This window comes from Lepidothrix coronata, unplaced genomic scaffold, assembly GCF_001604755.1.
Source record: "Lepidothrix coronata isolate B3197 unplaced genomic scaffold, Lepidothrix_coronata-1.0 Scaffold90, whole genome shotgun sequence".
Taxonomy (NCBI): Eukaryota; Metazoa; Chordata; class Aves; order Passeriformes; family Pipridae; genus Lepidothrix; species Lepidothrix coronata.
This window is the reverse complement of record NW_016690270.1, coordinates 2,703,739-2,725,798: the sequence shown is the minus strand read 5'-3', so window position 1 is coordinate 2,725,798 and position 22,060 is coordinate 2,703,739. Positions and strand designations below refer to the sequence as shown.

At 47.0% G+C, this 22,060-nt stretch overlaps 1 protein-coding gene across 5 annotated transcripts in view; it reads right to left on the bottom strand.

Annotated features, from left to right (window-relative positions):
• KCND3 (potassium voltage-gated channel subfamily D member 3) overlaps positions 1-22,060 on the bottom strand; it is a 128,032-nt gene that overhangs the window by 93,914 nt on the left and 12,058 nt on the right. The window lies entirely within an intron of this gene.

Below are 22,060 nucleotides of genomic sequence, written 5' to 3'. Positions count from 1 at the left end.
CCACCTGGATCCTCATGGGAAAACATGCCTGGAGTCAGCTCCAGCAGCCGAAGCAGGGCTGTGGGGTCACCAAGGGATGCTGTTCCTCCCCCCTGGGGGGATCTCAAGTTCCTGACCCCTTCCACTCGTGCCCTGCCCCTCTCCTTTGCCTGCTGCTGTGTCCTGCCCCTAGTTGGTTCACTGACACGAAGCTCACCTGGATTTTTCTTGCACACCCAGGGCAGGTGTGTGTATGTTTAGCAGAAGACTGGAAGTAGTGGATAAACTTGGGATGGAATACAGTTGGGAAATAGAGAATAAATGCATGCCCAGCTCCCTAATGATGCTGTGCCTGATGTATGCTCAGTAATAATTCTCTCTGTAGCTAAAACTGGCTGGGTCCTAATTTAATGTAAACTTAGGTGAGTGCAGCTGTAATCATTTACTCCAGACAGGGATGGAGGCCTGGGAGACTTGCCTGGAGTTTCTCACACGTGCCTCAATCATATTTTAGCATGGCTTTAACAGTTCAACAGGCAGAGCTGGCATAACAGATTCATCATGCATGCCCATGATTTATGGAGCCCTGTTGATCTATATCCTCGCTCTCCTTATTTTCCAACGCATTTATCATTCTCACGTGGTCATTTCTTTCCACTCTGCAATTCTCAGTGGCTTCCAGTTTTTTTGGGGGAGGGGTTGTGGTTTTTTTTTTCTTTTTTCTTTTTTTTTTTTGGCTGCTCCTGAGAGTTTCTCAGGAGCTTTATCTGGACCAGAAGAGCCCTCAGCAGAGGGTTCAGCTGCAGAGTCGTGGAGATGGGGACGGGAAGGGTTTTTACAGAGAGCTATTAATGCCCTGTGTGATTTCAGCACAAACACAGAGACAGCTCCGTTTTGTATTTATACTCTTGGGGCTTTTAACGAGCTTTTTTCCCCCTGACTTTAATATTTATTGGACCAGAATAACGTAAGATTTAGGATTCTCTAGTAATTCACTTAGGCAGGAGCCAGGCTACGATGCAGAGCTCTGCTCCTTTTAGCTCCAGACACAAACAGCTCCTTCAAAAACATGAGTGTGCCTGCAGGAAACAGGGAAACTCCACGTGCAGGAGGACAACCAGGTGTCCCCCATCCAGATGTGCAGCTGCAGCTGCCTCCTGGCCAAGCCCCAAGCCCTGGGGGCTGTCAGATGATGGGATGAGGAGCAACCTCAGCCCCACGGGCAGGGGTGAGGGGGGATTCAGAGCTGGGTTTTGGGGTGGGTGTCTCACAGAAACTTGTGTTACCCCTTCCACTGGGGGCACCTTGTACTCCAAGGCTAAAGCTCTTGTGAAGGAAGCTGTGGGTGAGGGATGGGGTGAGAGATGAGCTCTGCACTACCTGCCTCTCCCTAATTGCTGTGATGCACAGGGAGTACTAGAAAGTTGTACAGGTTATTTTTAAATTGTGGAGGAAGTTATGTAAGGTGGATCATGCTAAGGGTTTATTTTATTTTTTAATGGCTATATTTAAAAATTCACGCAGAAGCATGGAGGGACTTCTAATTCCTAAATTTAAACCTTCAGGTGACACTTAAGCAAAGAGGGGGGGGGAAAAAAAAGCCTTTATCATTTTTTTTTTTCTGGCCTCCTTTTCTTTGCAAAGCAAACGTAGGAGCAGGCTGGGAGGTTACCCTGAGACACGACAGAGCTTCAGCCTGGGCATGAGCTGCAAAAGCACAGCCCTATTTCACAATATCTTATACTTCACTGGCAATGCAGCCTCTTCCATTCTCCATTGCAGGAACTGGCTCCAACACGACCACTTTAATTTCCTTGGGGAGTCCACGATATTACTTCCTGACACTTGCTCTGTCTGGCTCTGGGAAGAGGCCTCAGAAGCTTAGGAGGGAAGGGCTAAGCTGGAGACCAGAGCACAGCAAAGCTGGTGCTTAAACCAGTTTGTATCCCAACCTTGGAGAGGTGCTTTGCCAAAGGCAGCAGGATATAAACACCCACCAAAGTGAAATATGTGCTGGGTGATTCAGCCTGGAGTGAGTTGGTGCCTTGTTCTCACAAACAGGGCAACCACAGCTTCCAAAAGTCCACGTTTCACTCCAAAAGAACAACTCTCCTGCCTGCCCCAAAGAGATTTTAGGGGTGATGGAGAACCACGCCTGAAAATATTATCTGGGTTTAGTTTAAAGGGATGCTCTGGCTTAGGTGTTACAACTTTGATCAGAGGTGGAAATGAATGAAAAAATCATATTTTCTTAGGGAAAGTTTTTAGGAAGTTTAATAAGCTTGAAGCCAGTAAGAGGTTCAGAGATTTAGTGGAGTTTTTAATGTCAGCCACAAGTCCTGGAGATGAGAGTAAATTCATAGCTATGGCCTCAAGTCAGCAAAGAGTTTCTATTCAAGGTAGAATTTTAAACCCCTCTGAACTCATCTCTATGCTTCAAATTAAATGTAAGTTCGAGGTCTGGCTAAACAGGAGTGGATTATGTTAAAAAAAAAAGACTGTATTGTAGTTTTTTGAGGCACAGCCATTTTTTTGCATGCCTTCCAGGGGCAGGATTACAAATCTTTTAATGAGGATCTGCTTTAAACCCTCTGGCCATTCTGTTTAGGCAGAAACAGTTTCCTTTTCTTCCATGCCAAAAGTAACACCAGAGGAACACGTATTTATCCAGAAATAAAAATCAAAAAAGCCCCAGCTCAGCTTTTGTGTTTGTTATCTAATGCTGGAAAAGCATCTTTGAGGCTCCACAACTCACCAAGCCCGTCCTTTGTGTTGCCCTGGCCTGTGTTTATCTTATTGACTGGAGAGAGAAGGGAGAGGAAAAGGGTGTTTTAATTAGTGGGGAGAACTTCATCTGTCTGGAGGTCAAAGTGCAGCAGAGTGAACCCACTCTGGGACTGGATCTGCCACTTGCTCAGGGGAGGGTTCCTGGCACCTTCCTGCTCTACTTCAGTGCTTGACTGGGAGCCTTGCACAGTAATACAGTCATGGGATCATGGAATGGCTTGGGTTGGAGAGGACCTGAAAGCTCATCTCATTCCAGCTCCCCGTTGTGGGAAAAATCCCTCTTTTAATTTCAGAAAGGTGGCACAAACCCAGGGAACAAAGAAGGATTTATTTGGCATGCTGGGTCCTTCTCCCACCAAGTTTTCGGGGAGAAAGACCCCTTGGCTTGACCTCTCATTCATTTTATAGTTTTACAAAATCCCACCTCTTCTTCAGATAAGTTTAATAGATTCATTTTTACCTAAAAAAGGTTTCTTTTCTCTAAAAAGGGGCTTTCCTTTTATTCGGATTGGCTGCAAGGCGTCCCCTGTCCAGGATGATGGACCTTCCTTTGTTCTTAGCCCAAAGAGAGAGAAGAACCCCTTTTGTACAAAAATGGCCCCAAAAGATTTTAAGAACTCTTGCATTCCCCTTATCTGGCTGAAAAAGACCCTGACACCCAAGTCCAGCATTTTGGAACTTGGATATCTTACAACTTTGCCATATGCCTATAAAAAATTGTATTTTTATTTCTCATACTGTCATGGGCAGGGAGACACCTTCCACTAGACCAAGTTGCTCCAAGTCCTGTCCAGTCTGGCCTTGGACACCTTTCCTTTTGCCTTTGTACCATGAGCAGAAGTGATTCCCTCTCCTGGATCCCTTTCCATCGATTCCCTCTCCTGGATCCCTTTCCACTGTGAGCCTCAATTCCTTCCCCTGCCCAGGGAGGGTGACAGCCCGACCTGCCTCCCCCAGCTCTTTGAATTCACCAGCTGACACGTGAGGACAAACTGTTCTTTTCAGCAACAAGCAGCCTAAATACACCCAAGAATGTTATTAGTTTCTCCTTTCTCCAGCTCGTGCCTTTGTTTTGTTCAAGTGACAGCCCTGAAGGGGGCACGGAGGTTTTACAAGTCTTGGAGCTTGTACAGCCTGAAGGGAACAAAAAAAAAAAAATAAAAAAGAGATTCTCCCATCTAGTTTTATTGAATATAACCAATCAGGCACAATTGATTGCTCTGAAGTAATCCCAAACCTCACCCTTCCCTGAATGGGAGGCTTCAGACCCGATAATTGAAGTAATTCAAATCCTCTGTAAGAAACAACCTTATTGTCTCCTGCCGTGGATGTCTCTGTCATTTATGAAGATGCACTGGTTATCTTTCTGCCAGTGGACTCTAATGAAAGAGGTGGCTGCAGAGTTAAATGGGCCAAGAACCAACCTTCAATCCCCACAACACAATTCAGATAAATTCCTGCAGTGGCACCAGAAACTATTCAGATTAGAGGCACACAAAGGCTTTTGTGGGTTTTTCTGAAGGCACTCCAGAGCCCCCAGCAGCACCTGATGGTTTCCCAGCTACCTGACTAATGAATGACAGTGAAAGGGTTTGGAAGAGATCCCATTACAGATTTCCAGCAGTTTTTTCCCCTGGAGCTGATGTTGTCAGGTCTCCCATCCTTCCTGCTTTGCCTCTTCAGTCGCCACTTGTGCTGAGCAATTTAAAACTCCCTGCTAAGCTCAGGAACCAGCCCTGAGTCACTGCTGCTCCCTGGGGCTGGGACAGCCCAGCTGTGGCTTTAACAGGAGATTTCCACCCTGGGGAACATCTGCTGTGCTCCTCCTGCCCCACTCAGGTGACCCCTGACTTCTGCTTCCCAAGCCTGGAGCTTTAGGGAAAATTCCAGCATCTCCTGGGGATGGGGGTCGTTGCTCCACAGAACACAAACAGGCATTTAAACTACCCCAGATACAGGCAAACCTTCCTAAAATTCACATCAAAGTTCTGTGCAAGCCGTGGAAATCCTCAGGAATTGTTCCCAGCCCTGTTTAAAGCACATGGAAACCACGGGATGAGTCCAAATGTCCCCAGTCTGACACGTCTCGTAGAATGATGAAGCTGAAGTATAAAGAAACCCAGTTTCTTCCTCCTCTTTTTGCATAAAGTGCTCATTGTTAATTTAGTTCTGAAAGATCCTTGATGGATGGTACCAGGTAGGTTTCCCCATTATTCTTTCTAATCTACTTGATATACAATAGGAGGGAGTTGAGGGGAAAAAAAATAAGGAGGCTGAGGAACTTCAAATCAGAATTCATTTATGCAGCAATTCCAGCATCCATTAAAAATAACCCATTAAATATTGTCCTCTGCTAAATTTAGAAAATGCTCAGGTGTGTCTGCTCTTGTGCTGCACAGAAAGTTTTAAGACAGATTTAATCATACCCAGTGTTAGGGGAAAGAGCTAATTAGATTGACAAATTTAGAAGGCAGTAGTATATTATATGGGAAGAAATGGGTGATTAGATATTATTCACTGTAAAAGTGACTGGCCCTGGGGAATATCTTTAAGGATATTACATGACATAATCCTAGTTTAAAAATTGAGAAAGGAGAAGTTCACATCATCCTCAAAAAATACTTCAGTGTTTCAAAAGGATTTTTCCCAAGGGTAGTTTTTAGGGTTTTTTTTTCAGCAGCTGGAGTCAGGAAATGGGCTGGAGGAGTAACAGTCCTGCTGGCAGTTTGTCCAGTTGGGCTGTCCTGTGTCCCTGTGTCCCCCTGTCCCTCTGTCCCTCTGTCCCTGGCTTTGCCCAGGTATGGGTGGGGAAAATACCACTCCCTTCATCCCCACCTTTGCAGCCCACGGGGTGATGCTGTGGGACACCCCCCACCAGCTGCTTTGGTACAGCCCATCATGAACTCGTGGGATTTCTGCAAACAACAGCCTCTGTTCATCTCCATAAATTATATTCTACAGTAGTCATTAAATTGTTAATTAGCCACGTACAAATGGACTCCCTCACAACATCTTCAGCATTGCATTTCCCCCATGAAAGCAGGTCTAGAAGGGGAAAAGGGGATTATTTTCCTTAAACAAGTAAAAAAGTCTACTTCTTAACATGATACAGGGAGGGAAGTCTCAGCATTAATGACTTTGCTGAGCTTTAATCACCATAAAAGATAAATGTAGCACGTTGGGAGTTAAAGCCCATGGAAAACCTGAGGAAGCTGTGTTTTTGTAGTTGCCCTTCTCACTGTGTTTTCCGGCTCTGCTCACATCAGTCTGTGGTTTTTCTCTGACTGTGGTGCTCTTGGAGCCACTGTCCCCTCGTGCCAGGACGTCCCTCTCCCTCCTTTCCCCATGAATTCATTCCCAGCCACCTTTAGCTCCCTGTTCCACCTCCTGAGGTCATTTTATACTGTTCAAAGAAAGGTATAAAACGTGTCAGGAGTTGTGCTTACTCCCCAGCCCCAGCACAGAGGTGATTGATAGAATATGTCATTGCTAAATTGCTCACATAAAAAATGATTCATTCCAGCTCCCTTACACTTGTCCTTCCATTATCCAGTACGGTCTAATTGCAGGGACCAACCTGTTTACAGAAAGCTTTTCAACCTCACTTACAAACAAAAGGAGAGATTAGTTTAGGTAGAAACAGTATGGCTGGGTTTAAAAATGGCAATAATCACAGAAGCATGTGGTGTGACATTAGTGACTTTGCTGCCACAGTCACTAAATACAGAATTATGTCCAACACAGCAGCTCTGGTTCAGGCTGGCTGGATGCTTTCCACCAGCTCTGTTAACTTTATCAGGAAAATAAATCAGGAGCTTGTTTTGTCCTCAAGCACACACGTGGTTTGTTTTTTTTTTCCCTCTTCTAAAGCAAATTTCTGTTTCATCCTTCTGAAGGGGGTCATTTAATAGCGTGTGAAATGAAATGTCAACAAGAATTAGAACAAATGGCACTGTAAGCCCCGAGAGACAGCAAGTTTCTGCTGGGAAAGATTTCCAGCCAGCCCAGGGCAGGGAGAGGAGGGGAGAGGTCTCAGGTGCTGCTGCAGGGCCGGTGCCAGAGCCCTCACACCACCTGGAGCCCCGTTTTGGGCAGCATCAGCTGGGCTCTCCTGGAAACTTTGGGACCCTGGCCCTTAAAATTCGGGAGCCAAACCCACCTCCCTGCCCAGGATGTGCTCGGGGGGTGGGTTTCTCCCAGCCCCTCCTGGTGCTGCAGAGCAGAGGGGTTGGTGGGGGCTCTGGCAGCGGGCAGGGTCCTGTGCTCCAGCTGCTCCTGAATCCCAGGGCTTGTGCCAGCGGCTCCTGGTCCCCAAGTGGCTCCTGCAGCTGTGCTTGGATCCAGGAAACAGCTGCTCCACTGCAGCACTGGGGTTTTGGGGGGGGGGCTGCACAGGGGGAGGCACCAGAAGTAGGAGAACTGAGATGGAAGAAGGAAAAATTCTGCTCCTAAAGCTGGGGTTCGTGGAATCATAGAATACCCTGAGCTGGAAGGGACAACAAGGATCATCCAGTCCAACTCCTGGCCCTGCACAGACACCCCAACAATCCCACCCTGTCCCTGAGAGCGTTGTCCAAACACCCTTTGAGCTCTGGCAGCCTTGGGGCCGTGCCCACTGCCCTGGGGAGCCTGGTCAGTGCCCGACAACCCTCTGGGGGAAGAACCTTCTCCAACTCAAGATCCAACTCAAACCTCCCCTGGGGTGGAGAAGCCTGAGCCCTGGCAACACAAGAGAGATGAATTCTGGCTTTGAGACTGTCATCAGCTGTTTCTCTTTGCTGCAAAAGTCCTTCTGAGACACAACCCTCTCATCCCTTCTCTCACCAAAAATCGGCTTTTAAGCCCCGAGTTCCCATTTTATGGCCTCGTCCTGTGGGTTCTGTGCCTTGCAGATGGAGACAGGTGAGCTCCAGACATGACAGGGCCACGCTGAGCATCCTGCCCAGCCCCTGGGGTGTCGTGGCACAGACACAGCCGAGGCCATAAACGAAGTTCCTGCCCTTGGGATTATCCCTTTTATTAACCATAAAGCCCGTTGTTTATGGGAAGCTCAGAAACGACATGAAAACATAAATGCGAGGCATGCAAATAAATCCTCCTGACAGAACTGTTCACTGGACTCATTACTATGGAAATAAATTTAAAATGTGACTTTTGGGAGCCGCCGAAAGCCATCACTTTGTGGAGCTGTTCTGTGCCTCTCTGATGAGCAAATGCCAAAATTTGTGGCGTGTGGGGAAGGCTTTTCGGATGTTGCTTGCTTTGAAAGTAATTCCAGTGAAACAAAGGCCACTGGATAATTAGGAAGCCTCTATTGTGGTGGATGAGCCGGGCCTGGCACGCTCAGGTGCCCGGGCCCTGATTGTGGCCCATTTACATTCTGCACAGAGGTTGCAGACCTATTATTGTGATGTTGCTCACTGCATAAAGCCCAATTAACGAAAGGTTAGGAGGCAATTAAAAAATCACAAAGTGTCCTTTATTTCCAAGTGAAGTTTATACTGCAGGATGAGTTCCTGGCACGAGGGCTGAGGCAACTGCTGCTTGTGGGTTTGTGTGTTTATTTTGAGCCCTCTGTAGGATTTTGGGGGTTTCTCTGAAGGGACAGAAACAACATGCCAGTCTCAGTCAACCATTTACAGCTCCTTAATGGATTTGTGCCTCAAGTTTGTGCTTTTCAAGTGGTCTTAAATGGGGAGAACTGAAATGAGAGGCATCAAAACTACCTGTCCCGAGCAGCAGAATTTTCTTCTGGGGTGATGTGACAGTGACTGGCATGAAAACTACAGGTGGAAAAGTGTCAGACTCTCTGACCATCAGAAAATCTCAGTGCCAGCCCTTGCCTGTCTGCAGGAGGTGACTCTTTCTGGTCACCTTCTGTGGATGTCAAAGGTTTTATAGAAACAAGGAAGGATTTGATCGAAGCTGCCTCAGATTGAGGTTCTGGTACAGGTTGATGGGCTGAGGGATCCACAGGATTCCCCTGCTCCCATAAGAAATGTTCTTCTGCCCCAAAACAGGAGCAGGAATTCCTGATTGTATGGTCTGTGTAGAAGTTGGAGCTTTGTCTCACTTTGATTTTACACCTGCAAAATAGAGATGTCAGTGCTTATCTGGGAAGGCAGTGAACTCGAACAACAGTTGTAGCATATTCTGACAGCCTTGGTACAGAAATATCACCAAGTTCACTTCTCTCGAGTTATTTATTCCTTTTGTTATCAGTCCAGTGATATGTGGGGAGGTTTCTTCACTGCAGAAGAAGCCTGTTGCTGTTGTATTTGCTGCCAAAGTCGGGAGTGTGCAACAGAGTTCAGCTGTGTGAGCACACTTGGAGCTGCAAATGGCACGTGTGTGTGTGTCTAACATCTGTAATTAAACTGATTGACCTTTCCCTGCAGAGGCTGGAAGGGAGAAAAGCACTGGAGAAGATGGATTGAGAAGTGAATGAGATGCCAAAGTAAATCTCATTTACCCATCCCATGTGTCAATAGCGAGCTGGGAGAACATTAACTCTGCAATCATCTCACGTCACCAAAATCGTCTCAGACAGCAGCTGTTTGCTCCCAGAGCTGTCACAGGGTCACAGACTCAGCAGCTGCTGGGTGGCAGCTCCAGGTCACCACCACAGCTCAGCACAGGCACTTCCCCTCCTAAACCAGCCCCCAAACACAACCCCAGCACCCCTTGCTAAGGCAGTGTGGGACTCACATGAAATGGGAGGATGTGTACCATGAAAAAAGCAGCAGGAATAACTGGCCCTTGGAAGCTCTTTTCTTCCCTCAGCGGCTCTTTTCTTCCTTAAGTCCCTAAAAAAGAGTCTTTTAGGCTTAGTAATTAACCCCCCGAGCCTGCACTGCCACGAACAAACACCTGAGTGGGACAGAAGACAAGTGGTTTGGAAATGTTCTGCCCTGTCCCTCCCTGCTGGGCAGCTCACATTCCCGAGCTAAGGACAGGATGGATGAGGACTGAGCAGGAGAGCTGTTCTCCCTGCAGTGAAAGGATTTGGGGGAAGGAAATAAGCAATTTACCTTTAAGCACTTCTGCTCCTACTGCGTGCCCAGGGTGACAGTGTGGGGATGGGCAGGTTTGGCCGTGAAGATCCATGTCTGGGGTGGCAGGTCCTGCCCTTGGGTCACTCTCTGTCCCCAGACTGGCTGGGGAATGTGGCCAACAAGCCAAGGACAGAGCTGATTTCCTCTGAGCAAGACCACAGCCTTGCTGGGATGGGCAGTGGGATCACAGCCTTGTTGGGATGGGCAGTGGCACCACAGCCTTGCTGGGATGGGCAGTGGGATCACAGCCTTGCTGGGATGGGCAGTGGGATCACAGCCCTGCTGGGATGGGCAGTGGGATCACAGCCCTGCTGGGATGGGCAGCAGGATCACAGCCTTGTTGGGATGGGCAGTGGGATCACAGCCTTGCTGGGATGGGCAGTGGGACCACAGCCTTGTTGGGATGGGCAGTGGGATGTCAGCCCTGCTGGGATGGGCAGCAGGATCACAGCCTTGCTGGGATGGGCAGTGGGATCACAGCCTTGCTGGGATGGGCAGTGAGATCACAGCCTTGCTGGGATGGGCAGTGGGATCACAGCCCTGCTGGGATGGGCAGTGGGATCACAGCCCTGCTGGGATGGGCAGTGGCACCACAGCCTTGCTGGGACTTGCAGCCTGCAGCCCCGTTAACATGAGGCCTCCTAAATGGTCGTGTCTGCCTGACAGACAACCCCGAGCAGTGCTTAGTTTTCAAATAGATCATTCCTGACAAAGCCCATTATTCACAGTGGGCACAAAGCCAATATCCCTCTGGTTCAGAGAATCCTCCCTGCCACGCTGCCGGGGTGAGCTGCGACCAGGGGGGCACGTGGGGAGGAGGAAAAGGGCTTTCACTGACAGCTGCTTGGAATCTCTTCATCAGCCAAACCCCTGCAAAGTTACACTTCATTTCCTGCCGCTCCCTGGGAGGGTGGATGTGTTTTGTGTGTATCAGCAGACCAGGATTCAGATTGTTGGGTTCACATCACTCCAGACACAGACCAGAGCATGAGCATCTCCAGCAAGGTGCTGAATTCCTCCTGTGGGCTGAGGAGGCTCAGATTAACTTTGAGTATTTCAGAAGACAAAGAGCAATTTTTTGATTTTGGGATTTATGATTTTATTGTAAAGTCCACATACTTTTAGAAAATGAATCCGTGAGTCCCTCTCCTAACAGCACATAATGAGCTCCTTTTGAATTATGGACAAGTTTGAACACCAAGGAAGGAAAATAATTTGGAAATTATGGGCTAGGCAGAGGAGAGAGACCCCATGTCTCTGCCCTGTCTTTCCTCAGGGCTGTTTTGTCCATAGTGGTTTTTTACTACCACTCAGTACTGCTTGTTTTTCTTTGTTTTGGGGTTTTTTTTGTTTGGTTGGTTTGGTTTTTTTGTTTTCTTGTGGTTTTTTGCTGTTGTTGTTGTTTTGTTTTTGTTTTTTTGGGGGGGTTTGGTTTTTTGGGGTTTTTTTGTTTGTTTGTTTGTTTGGGTTTTTTGTCTGGTTTTTTTTTTTGGTTTTTTTTTGTTTGTTGGTTTGTTTTTTGTGGGTGTTTTTTTTCTTTTTGTTTTATTTTTAGTTTTTCTTTTTGTTTGTTTGGGGTGGGTTTTTTTGTTTTATTTTGTTTTTTAATCTTTTTTTACAGAAGGGACATCATTTTCTACCATATCCAAACAGCACCATTTAAAAACCCCTTTGCATCAATGCCAAATCATTGAGGCTTTCAGCACTTTATTTTATGGTTATGTTTTACCATATCTAGCAGTGTGATTGCTTTTCACATCTCACACATAATCCTCCAGAAAAGCTTTTCCATGCCCGCTCAATCTGATTTACTCCCCGTTGGATGCACGGATGGTAATGGCTAAGGGTGCACTCACTGTACTTGTGGGACTCCAAAATTGCATGTTAATAGTTCCTATTTATCCCTGGATTCATTCAGGTGGCTGTTTTTTGCTCACCTGGGATTGGGAACACCTCACCACGTGTGTGAACACTCAGGTTTGCAGCTGGAGGGGAGACAGATGCTCTGTTTTGGGAAAGGTCAAATTACTGAAGAAAACCAAAAAGCCCAAGTCTGAAATGGATGAAAATGCAATTAAAACGGCTTGAAATCACTGTTTTATACTTGGAGATGTGGTTGCTCTTGATAAAGGGATTTTTCTCTGTGGACAAGAGAGATCTGGAACCACTCCAGGGTGTGGTGTCGGGGGGGGTTCACTGCCTTGTTCCATAGACAAGCAGAGATAGGAATAAAGACAATCCAAGACCTGCTGGTTATGTGAAATCTGGTTTGGGTTTATCACTTTTACAGCCACTGACTAGGAGCAACATTAGTCTTTTGCCATAGGATATAATGTTACAACACTGTTTTTATTTCATTGATTTAACCGTGTCCTCAACAGAGTGGGACAGAAAATTGCATTTAAAAGATAACTGGGGAAAAAAAAAGATCTACAAGATGCATCACATCTTAGATGGCAAACTGACTGCTGTGATTACATTCTGTTATGCTGAGTACTCAGGCTATATTTTTTTTCTAAAAATCCAATTTTACCATAGAACAGCATATCCAAGAGTGCTTTAAAATGGATTATGTAGTAAAAGCTCAAACCTTGCATTATATTGTGACTCAAACGAGGTGATTTTGCTGTTATTTAACATTTTACATACTGTGTGGCAGCTCTGGTCACAGAGCACATACATTCCACTTTGGCAACTTGCTGGATAAAATCCTGAGGAACATCCAACTGCCTGGGGCACGACGTGCGGCTGTAGCTCAAAATATGGCCTGGGGCACTTGTTTTTCTTCTGGATAAGGGTATAATACATTAAGCCTGATAATTTACAGGCAGAGTTTGATGTGAGGAAAGGGAAGTGCAAGGACAGGAATAGCTGGAAGCACGTGGCAGGTGTGGAACAAACGGCTCCGCTCAGTCACGGCGCCGACAGGAACAGCCCATCACAGGCTGTGCTGGATGACAACCTCCTGGCAGAGCCTGCTGAGAGTGTGTGGGGCTCTTTCCATGAATCCCTACGTTTCTTGGCTGGATGATTCTGCAGATTTGTTATTTATAGTATTTTAGTATTAAATAATAAATCAGCGTCTGGGAAAGAAAACGACTCCCCGGTTGCGTTTTGCTAAATCGTGTTGGGTCTTTCCCTGCAAAGCAGGAAAGCTCAGACCTGAGGAATGTCTCTCATTCTGCCATCTAAGATGCTGTGTGGTTTTTGTCACCACCCTCTGCTTTTATCTCTGAGAGGAGATGGAGTTCTTTGATATGTTATTTACATTGTGTGGCACATTTGGAAGGAGGTCATTTGAGCTGATTACTGATACACTTGGGGGGTGTGTGGCCACTGTCAGGTCACCTTCTCTCTCTGGACCACTCTTTGAGCTGTGTGGTGGACACAGGGCCTGGCTGGCAGCAGAATTGTCACTGCAGCAATCCAAGTGTGGGATGAGAGGGATATCTGACAGTGCATATTTACTTGGTTAAATTCCAGAGAGGTGGAAATTCAAAGAGTCATAGAATGGTTTGGCTTGGAAGGGACCTTAAAATTCATCTTGTTCCACTCCCTGCCATGGGCAGAGACACCTTCCACTAGCCCAGGTTGCTCCAAGACCTGTCCAACCTGGACACTCCCAGGGGTGGGGCAGCCACATCTTCTCTGGGCAACCTCTGGCCCTCATAGGGAAGAACTTCTTCCTAAATGTTCATCAGGCCTTTCCCAAAAGCCTGCCCAAGGCTGCCATGGGAAGCACGAAGCTACCATGACTTTGCCTTGCTCACATGGAGCTTTTTGTGTCCTGAGTCACAGCCAGAGCTTGCACAGGAACAAAGATGTTGTACTTGCATTTATATCTTTCCCAGATGATAAGACTGGCTGAGGGAAATGGTCAGAGCCATCCAAAAACCCCTTCACCTTGGCAGTCAGGGCTGGCCTTCAGAAGCTCATTACACTAAGCCACTGTGACAGCTCATGAGGGAGAAACACTGTCCAGAAATGCAGGACACAAGACATCCTCCTTCTACAACCTGTTTTATGGTATCCCCTGTCAAATGTGATGCTGACCTTTAGAGAAAAAGGTGGATGTCTCTGTGCAATCCAGCAATGAGCTGGAGAACAAGCTGAGAGTAATCAATCAAGTGAGACACACCAAGGTGTAGGGAAGCTGTCTGCCCACAGCTTCTTGGAGATTCTCCACCAGCACTGCCAGGTAACTCCTTTTCCCCCCTGGGCTGCACTAACACTGTTGGCACTCATTTGTGTTTGGCTGCCTGATGCTGCAAACCAAGCCCAGCAAAGGTGCTGTGAGTGCCCAACAGCTGGGCAGTGCCCACGGGTCTGTCTGTCCATGGCTGGTGTCATTGGTCTCTCTGAAGGTGGGGTGAATGCAGGGTGCATTATCTCAGCTTATTGCCTACAAATCCCACAAATCACACACAGAATCACAGAATCAACTGGGCTGGAAGGGACCTCTGAGATCATCAAGTCCAACCCCTGATCCAACCCCGCTGTGGTTCCCAGCCCATGGCACTGATGCCACATCCAGTCTCAGCTTAAAAACCTCCAGGGAGGGAGAATCCACCCCTTCCCTGGGCAGCCCATTCCAATGGCTGAGCACCCTCTCTGGAAAGAAATTCTTCCTAATCTCCAGCCTAAACCTCCCCTGGCACAGCTTAAGACCGAGCCCTCTTGTCTTGCTGATGGTTGCCTGGGAAAAGAGACCAACCCCCCCTGGCTCCCCCCTCCTGTCAGGGAGTTGCAGAGAGTGAGGAGGTCTCCCCTGAGCCTCCTCTTCTCCAGGCTGAACAGCCCCAGCTCCCTCAGCCTCTCCTCACAGCACTTGTGCTCCAGTCCCTTCCCCAGCCTCGTTGCTCTCCTCTGGCCCTGCTCCAGCCCCTCCATGTCCTTCCTGAGCTGAGGGCCCAGAACTGGACACAGCACTCCAGGGGTGGCCTCACCAGTGCCGAGTCCAGGGCAAGAATCACTTCCCTGGACCTGTTGGCCACCCTGTTCCTGAGCCAGGCCAGGATCCACTGGCCTTCTTGGCCACCTGGGCACACTCTGGCTCATGTTCATGGGGGGACTTTGAGGTGTCTTATGTAGGGCCAGGAGTTGGACTGGATGATCCTTGTGGGTCCCTTCCAGCTCAGGAGATTCTGTGATTCCATAAAATCCTTGCCTTTTAGTCACCACTTGTTTTCATCCAGATTATTTCACCTTGCAAACAAAGCACTCAACATCCAGGGATGTTCAGACACTGCCCTTTCTCTCAGTTTGGGATGATTTAATGGGTGGATTTAATTTACTGTACAGTTAAGTGCTATAGGTAGTAGATGTGCTGTCTGCCCACTCTGTTTTGATATTGCCAGGGATGCAGTTATTAATGGCACATAAATTCTATCCAACAGTTTTCTTAAGTGCCCTAACAATAGTGCAGCATCACCACCATTCCCAGGGGTCCAAGGGAAGCACTGGGACCCAGGACTGATGAGATGGGGCTCTGTGGAGGACCTGACACCAAGAGGCATCTCTTGCCATGACGACTTTCCCACAAAAATAGTGCATAAAGTGCCTCCCAAACTCCACCCCGACCTATTCCAACCCGCAGAGCCCAGCTGAGCTGCCAGCAAAGCTTGTTTTTCCCTGGTGTGACTCACTGGCTGTAATGGAGTTACTCCCCATCCACGTTGTGAGCAGAGTGGGCAGGCCCATTAAAAATTATTTCCATAATGAAATTGGGAGGGGGTGTCCGAGCTGCCAGGAAATCCAGCCTGGAAGGACACACAGAGAGACACAGCCTGGCCTGAGCAGAGGGTTTTACACCCTCCCCTGGACAGGGCTAACGAGGCAGCTCCAGTGCAGCCTTTGTTTCTGACCAAAAAAAAAAACAAAAAAAGAATCATAAAAGCTGCTGAAATTCATTTTCAGTTCACAGTACATTTGGTGCCAGACTTCCCTGCTGCAATCATGTGAATATATCCTGACACGTACAAGGAGCTGCCTGGGTGTTTATTTACCCTGGGATGTGCACTTGAGGGCATGTGTGTATGCATGGGTTTAAATCTAGATATTTTAAAGGCTGAACACCTGTTTTCTACTAAAAATCTTTACCTCCCACCAAATTATCTGTTATATTTTGCTGAAAAGTTCAGAGATTTTCCTTCCCTTTTCTTCTTCCAACATTTTTGAGCTCTGCTCAGACGATAAGAGGCAAATGATGGACTGTGGCAGTGTTTCAGAGTGGCACAACTATAGGAACTGAATAGTTTTAAACAATACTTCAGCTGTTGAAAATCTTAGAAAAAAATGGTAAAAATAAATGCAAACGTTGCTCTGTAGAAGTCAAAAATAAGATTTCATCTATAGATCTCTCCTCCTCTTCTGAAATCTCATTTTCTCTTTTTGCTTCCAAGCCAAGAGAATTGAAAACTGGGCTAAACAGCATGTGATGGACCATTCCTTATGGACTATATATTCCAAGACTCCTGCCTTTCTGGGTAATAAATGATCCACAAGAAAGTGTGGATGTGAGATTTCCTCTGGGCCTTTTCCAAACCCTCTCAATTGGCAGCTGCTCTGACAGATCTTCCCAGGCACCAGAGCAGGGCTGGGGTTTCAGATGGAGCTTCACAGAGATGAACCATTTGTTGATACAATCCCAGAACAATTTTGGTCAGGAAGGGGCTCTGGAGGTTCCCCACTCCAGCTCTGGGGTGTTTTAGGTGGGGAACAGTCTGATGTTAATGGTGAAAGAAAAGTTATCAGGACATCTGTGTGTTAACAAGTCATGTTGGAGCATCAGAACTTGTAAAGAAAGGCCAAAACTGGGAAAGAGCCTCTGCTCCTTGTGCCTTTCCTGATCCATCCTGACATCCACACCTTGGGAAAGAGTCTGCCCACGACCCTGAGCTTGCTCCCGAGCTTCAGATTTCTCTTCTGTGAGTAAACTGATGGAGCTGTTTACCTATGTTTGATCTACTCCAAGGGCTTTCCCTAGGCAGGAATTCAAGCTTGTTCAATAGAGCTCATTAGGTAATGAGCTTATTCACTAAGCTCATTAGTGGTGGAATTCATCCTGCTCAGCCCTCTGCAGCCCGGAATCTTGTATCCCTTCAGCCCAGCTTACTACTTGTTCTGACCCTCAGCAAGAGGGATGACTTTTACCCAATTTCATCCATTTTATGTGTTTTCATTCAACAGCTGTTTTGCTGAATGACTGTTTCTATTATTTAATCTGGCCTGCTCTCCCTGCGTAGCAGAAAAATATCTAAAAGTGCTGAAGTCTTTTGCATCGAGTGTGCCAAGGCTCGAATATCATGCCAGCTCATTTCATGAACTGAAGCAGAGTGTCTGACTCAGTAGGACTCATCCTATTCCGTGATGGATGCTCCCTGGATTGATGAACAGACGGTTGGGCAGATGTAAGTAGGCAGGAAAACGAAAGAGGCACCAAGTAAAAGTTGTGATTGCCTCCTGCGAGCTGACCGTGATTGCCCATCTGTACACAAATCTAGTGGTCTTGTGGGAAGTTTTAAAGCACACACAGGCAGGGCAGAAGCTGGGAATTTCATATTTTGGCTAATTATGCAGAGATCAGAGAGCGAGGTTGATAAAGAGGATATCTCAGGTGCAAAGACGGGGTGGGAGACGGGGTTTTAAATCTCCCCGAACCAAGAGCACAACTGAGACGTGTGACAGTGAAGGATGTGTGTTGGCAATAATGCTTCATTGATTCATGCTCAAAGTGGTAAATTTAAGCCCTGTTTCTACTCATTTCAGACACTGATTACTAGAAAAAGGCTCTCATGCAGTGGAGTAACGGAGGTGTCAGAGCCTGTTATGTCGACACAGCCTGTTCCTATCTTCCCTCAGAAGAGGCAGAAAGAAACAATTGGAGCTTTTCTCAGGTTAATACTGATGACAAAGCTCAAGAAATGATGTAAACACAACCCCCCCCCCCACTAAAACAGGGTTGTGATTGAGAAGGAGTTCTGCAATCAGTCAGGGAAAGGATAAGTTTGTATCTGCAGTAGCAGGAGCTGGGCTGGAGCAGAGGATCAGGCACCCACTGAACACACCTCAGGAGGATTTCTCTCAGACTAGACCTGGTGTGGTCAGTGATTGAACACCCAGTAGGAGCACACTGGGTGTATTCCTGAAGTGGTGTTTGATCCAGAAGGGATGCAGGCCACGTGCTCTGCAGCCTCTCTGCACCGTGAGCCAAACTGCAGCAGGGACAGCACGGCTGGGTTTGCTTTCCCAGAGCATTCCTGAGCCAAACTAAGTAGATGGGCTCCAGGGGAAAGCAGCTCAGAGCAGCTTTCTCTCCCTTTAGCTTTCCTTTTGAAGACAGCTTACTTCTGCCCAGCATTAGGCTGTGAGAAGAGCTGGCTTGTATTATCCGTTTCCATTGAAAAATAAAGTGCTATTTTTGTTCTTACCATAGTGACTGTAATTAATATTTAAGGAGGATGGCTCCCTTGTGCTCCAGATCATAAAAATACAGAGAAAAGTGTGCACATGTCTCCAAATTACACCCCAAAAGTGCATGTGGAGCATACAGACGTGGAATTGAGGATTGTGGCCCCATCCCTGGAAGTGTTTAAGGCCAGGTTGGACAATTCTTGGAGCAACCTGGTCTAGTGGAAAGTGTCCCTGCCCATGGCAGGAGGTGGAATGAGATGATCTTTAAGGTCCCTTCCAACCCTAACCATTCTGTGATTCTCTGATTCTAACTATGTGAGACAATAAGCAGAGTTAAAGAATAGTAAGAAGTGCTTTCCTTAGTGCAGAGAGGAAAAAAAGGGGGCTGTTTTGTTGTGGGGTGAAATCTCGTTATCAAGGATTTACATTTCCATATTAAAGGCTGAAAATGACTCAAGATTTTATCATCTGCTGTTTTCACATCTGATGTGAAACCCTGGGTCTAGAGGCAAGATGAGAAAGACAGCAGCAGTTTGTGACTTTTAGGTGGCAAAGGAGAGTCACATGGCCAGAAAGAATAAAGCAATGAGTGCATGAAAAATAAGGACCCATATTAAAAAAGCTCAGGGTGCTCCACAGTGCTGGGGATGTGTTATTTGATTAAACAGGAGCTTTGTTAAAAGTGAACCCAGCAGATCTGATGAGGCTGGGGAGGTTTGGGGGTGCCAGGGTGTTATTGCTGCCACAGGAGGTGTGTTATCAGTAACAGCAGCTGCTTCCCTCCATGTCTTTAAGATTCATCACTCAAATTATTTGACCTTTTTATTGGGAGGCTCCACAGCACAGACCTCTGCAAGCTCAGGGTTTGGGGGCTCGAAGCCTCGTTCCACAGGACCCCTCCCTTCCCAGGCAAACAGCCCCTCTCCAGGGCTCTCTGGGGATGTGCAGCAGCCAAATTTCGCAGGGTCCCGAAGGCAAAAAGCTAAAGCTGATCTGTGTTTTAATTCTGCTGCAGATGGCAGGCCAGGATGAAAGCAGCAGGTTTCCCCAGGCGATGGCTCTCGGAACCCAGGCGGGGAAGAGCCTGCTCGGAAAATGGCTTTGAGTGGCTGCCCATTCCAGGGTGGTTGTTGTGGGTTTTGTTGTTCCTTGCAGATGCTTTTATAGGTGAGAGATAATTCATGCACAGAGTTGCCACTCTGCATCAGGAGTGACAGCCCTGACAATGCCCTCGCTTGTCCCCCAGCCCCAAACACCCCTCCCGGCCCCGGGAGGAAAGTAAGAGAAAAGTCCACAATGCACAGGCAGAACAAAAGGGGGAAACCATGAAAGAATGAGGGAAAGAAAGAGCCAGATGCTCCAGCGTCATTTCTGAGGCTGCAAAGCAGAATGAAAAGCCGGTAAAGACTTGCACCTTTTAGAGGAGTAATGAATTGTTTCCTCCTCTGGCAGGCAGTGATTTGACTTGCCACATGCCTCCCAGTAATTTCCCAGCAGGTTTTAATGTTGGAACAATGGCATTCTGTTAGATATTGATTTTAAAATAACTCTTCCACACTTTACTTGTAATTTTAAGAGGTGAATTACAGCCCTTGAATGTGTTCTAATGTAGCAGTGGTAAATAGTTAAATGGGCACAATCTGTTTCTGCAGGCATTGCCTGTCCAGGAGAAGGCAGAGCTCGGCTGAAACCTGCCTGTCTTCTGGTCTGCAGGAAAAGCAGTCATTAATCTGCCTTCACCTAAGGAAAATATTAAGAAATTCACAGTGGATGTGGTGGAATTTGACAGAAAAGAATGTCTGTGCTGGGTGTTGAAGCAGCGAGAGTGGGAGGCAATGGGTAAATGACCAAATTGCAGCTCTTCTCTTCTTCAACCTCACTGACCTGTGGTGCTCACTGGGGGATATCACTGCCAGCACCCTTTGGTGAGCCTGGAGAGGTGGCTGGGGGTGACCCTGGGCCCTCTGCCTGCACTTTGGTCCCTGAGCAGTGCAAGGACCAGCTGCTCGTTGGAGCATCGCCCTCGCTGAGGTTTGTGCTGCACGAAAAATAACCCACCCTGCTCCGTCCCTGGGAGCTCTGCACGGCCAGGGCTGAAGGGCAGGGAGGCACAGCCCGTGTTAAACACAAACTGTACATCACTCCCACGGAAACCACGGGAATCACACGGGTCAGGGGCTGGTGTGCACTGAGTGCCCCAGGTGTGAGTGTGGTGGAGGGCAGGGACAAACACTGGTTGGTGCTGAGGAGAAGTTTCTCTGTTTATCTCACACTGTTTTGTTGTTTGTTTGTTTGTTTTTTTTTTCTTGATGAGGTGATTGCATTACAGTGCCTGGAAACGAGCTGGGTTTGGTCACAGGTGATCCCATATTCTGGCTTCAGCTGCCTGGAATGGTTTGGGTTGGGAGGGACCCTAAAGATCATTTTGTTCCACCCACCTTCCACTAGCCCAGGTTGCTCCAAGCCCCATCCAACGTGGTCTTGGACACTTCCAGGGATGGGGCAGCCACAGCTTCTCTGGGCAACCTGTGCCAGGGCCTCCCCACCCTCCCAGGGAAGAATTTCTCCCTAATAATCTAAGCTAAACTTTCAGTCTTGCATTTTGAAGCCATTCCCCCCTGTCCTGTCACTCCACACTCTTGAATGCACAGATCCCTTAAGAAATTGCAATAAAAAGGTCTCATGTTATTTTCCTAATATTACAACGGGGTAGGAGTTTTATTTCATGCCAAATTCCAGTGAGCAGGTCTGGGTAAGGACGTGAGGCACAGATTTCACTGTGAGGATGAGGATGAGGATGGGTGTTGGCAGGATGAAGCTCTGGCCAGAGGGGCTGCAGAGACTCAGTCACTCAGAAACTGGCTGTGCTCCTCTCCCTGTAACCCTCACGGGCTGTAATCAGCTAAAGATGTAATTAGTTTTGGCTAATTTGTTGCAGGGCCTTTAACTTTCCTTCCTCTGTCCCTGCTTTCCAACTGACAGTGGCTACTCTGTCCTTTATTTTCAGCTGATGTCTGTAAACTGATTACTTTTACTGGGTCAGCACTGTTATGAAATTATCAGTTTATGAGACTAAAAATAGCTCAGATTCAGTCAGCACGCCAATCACTTCCCTTCATCTCCAATGATAATACAATGTTATCTTTAATCTGTATTTCTCAGGCACTTACTTGTGTTGCAGGCTAGAAAGAAAAGGGGGGGGAGAAAAAAAAAGAAAGAAGAGCTCAGGAAAAAAAAAAATCTGTAAATCAGTTGCTATAGATGTATCTCTGCCAAGGCTTCCACTGGTAAATTTAGCAGTCACGTTACAGTTTTAGTCAGCACCATTTCTTGGCCTTATTCAAAATAATTCACTTCTCACACAACGAGTTACCCTAAAGGCAAGTTATTTTGTCTTGCACATTAAAGATGGTGTGTTTGCACATACAAATATCCAAAGCCACAAAAAGCATAAGGATGGGTAATTTTTTTCTTTTCTTAAGAGAAGGAAAAAAAAAACCAAACAACCCAACGGTAAATTCAACTTGCTCTGAGAATGAATAAAGGTATTTTAATGCATCTGGGGTTCTGGTGAATACAAATAGCTCAAAAATGAGACGCTTGCCTGTGATTTATATCAAGACAGTGACGGGAAAAGGTTCCATCTGTAGTTTCTGATACAAAGACATTTTGCACACAATATCTGTAAATCCATTAGGAGAAGAAAATTGATACACGTTTCATATAAGATGAAGCTGGGAGTCAAGAGAATGAAAGCTCAAGGAAATGGCTTCTTTGTGTAGCTCCATCAATTCACTGTTTGATTGGACTCCCTGTATATTAAATTC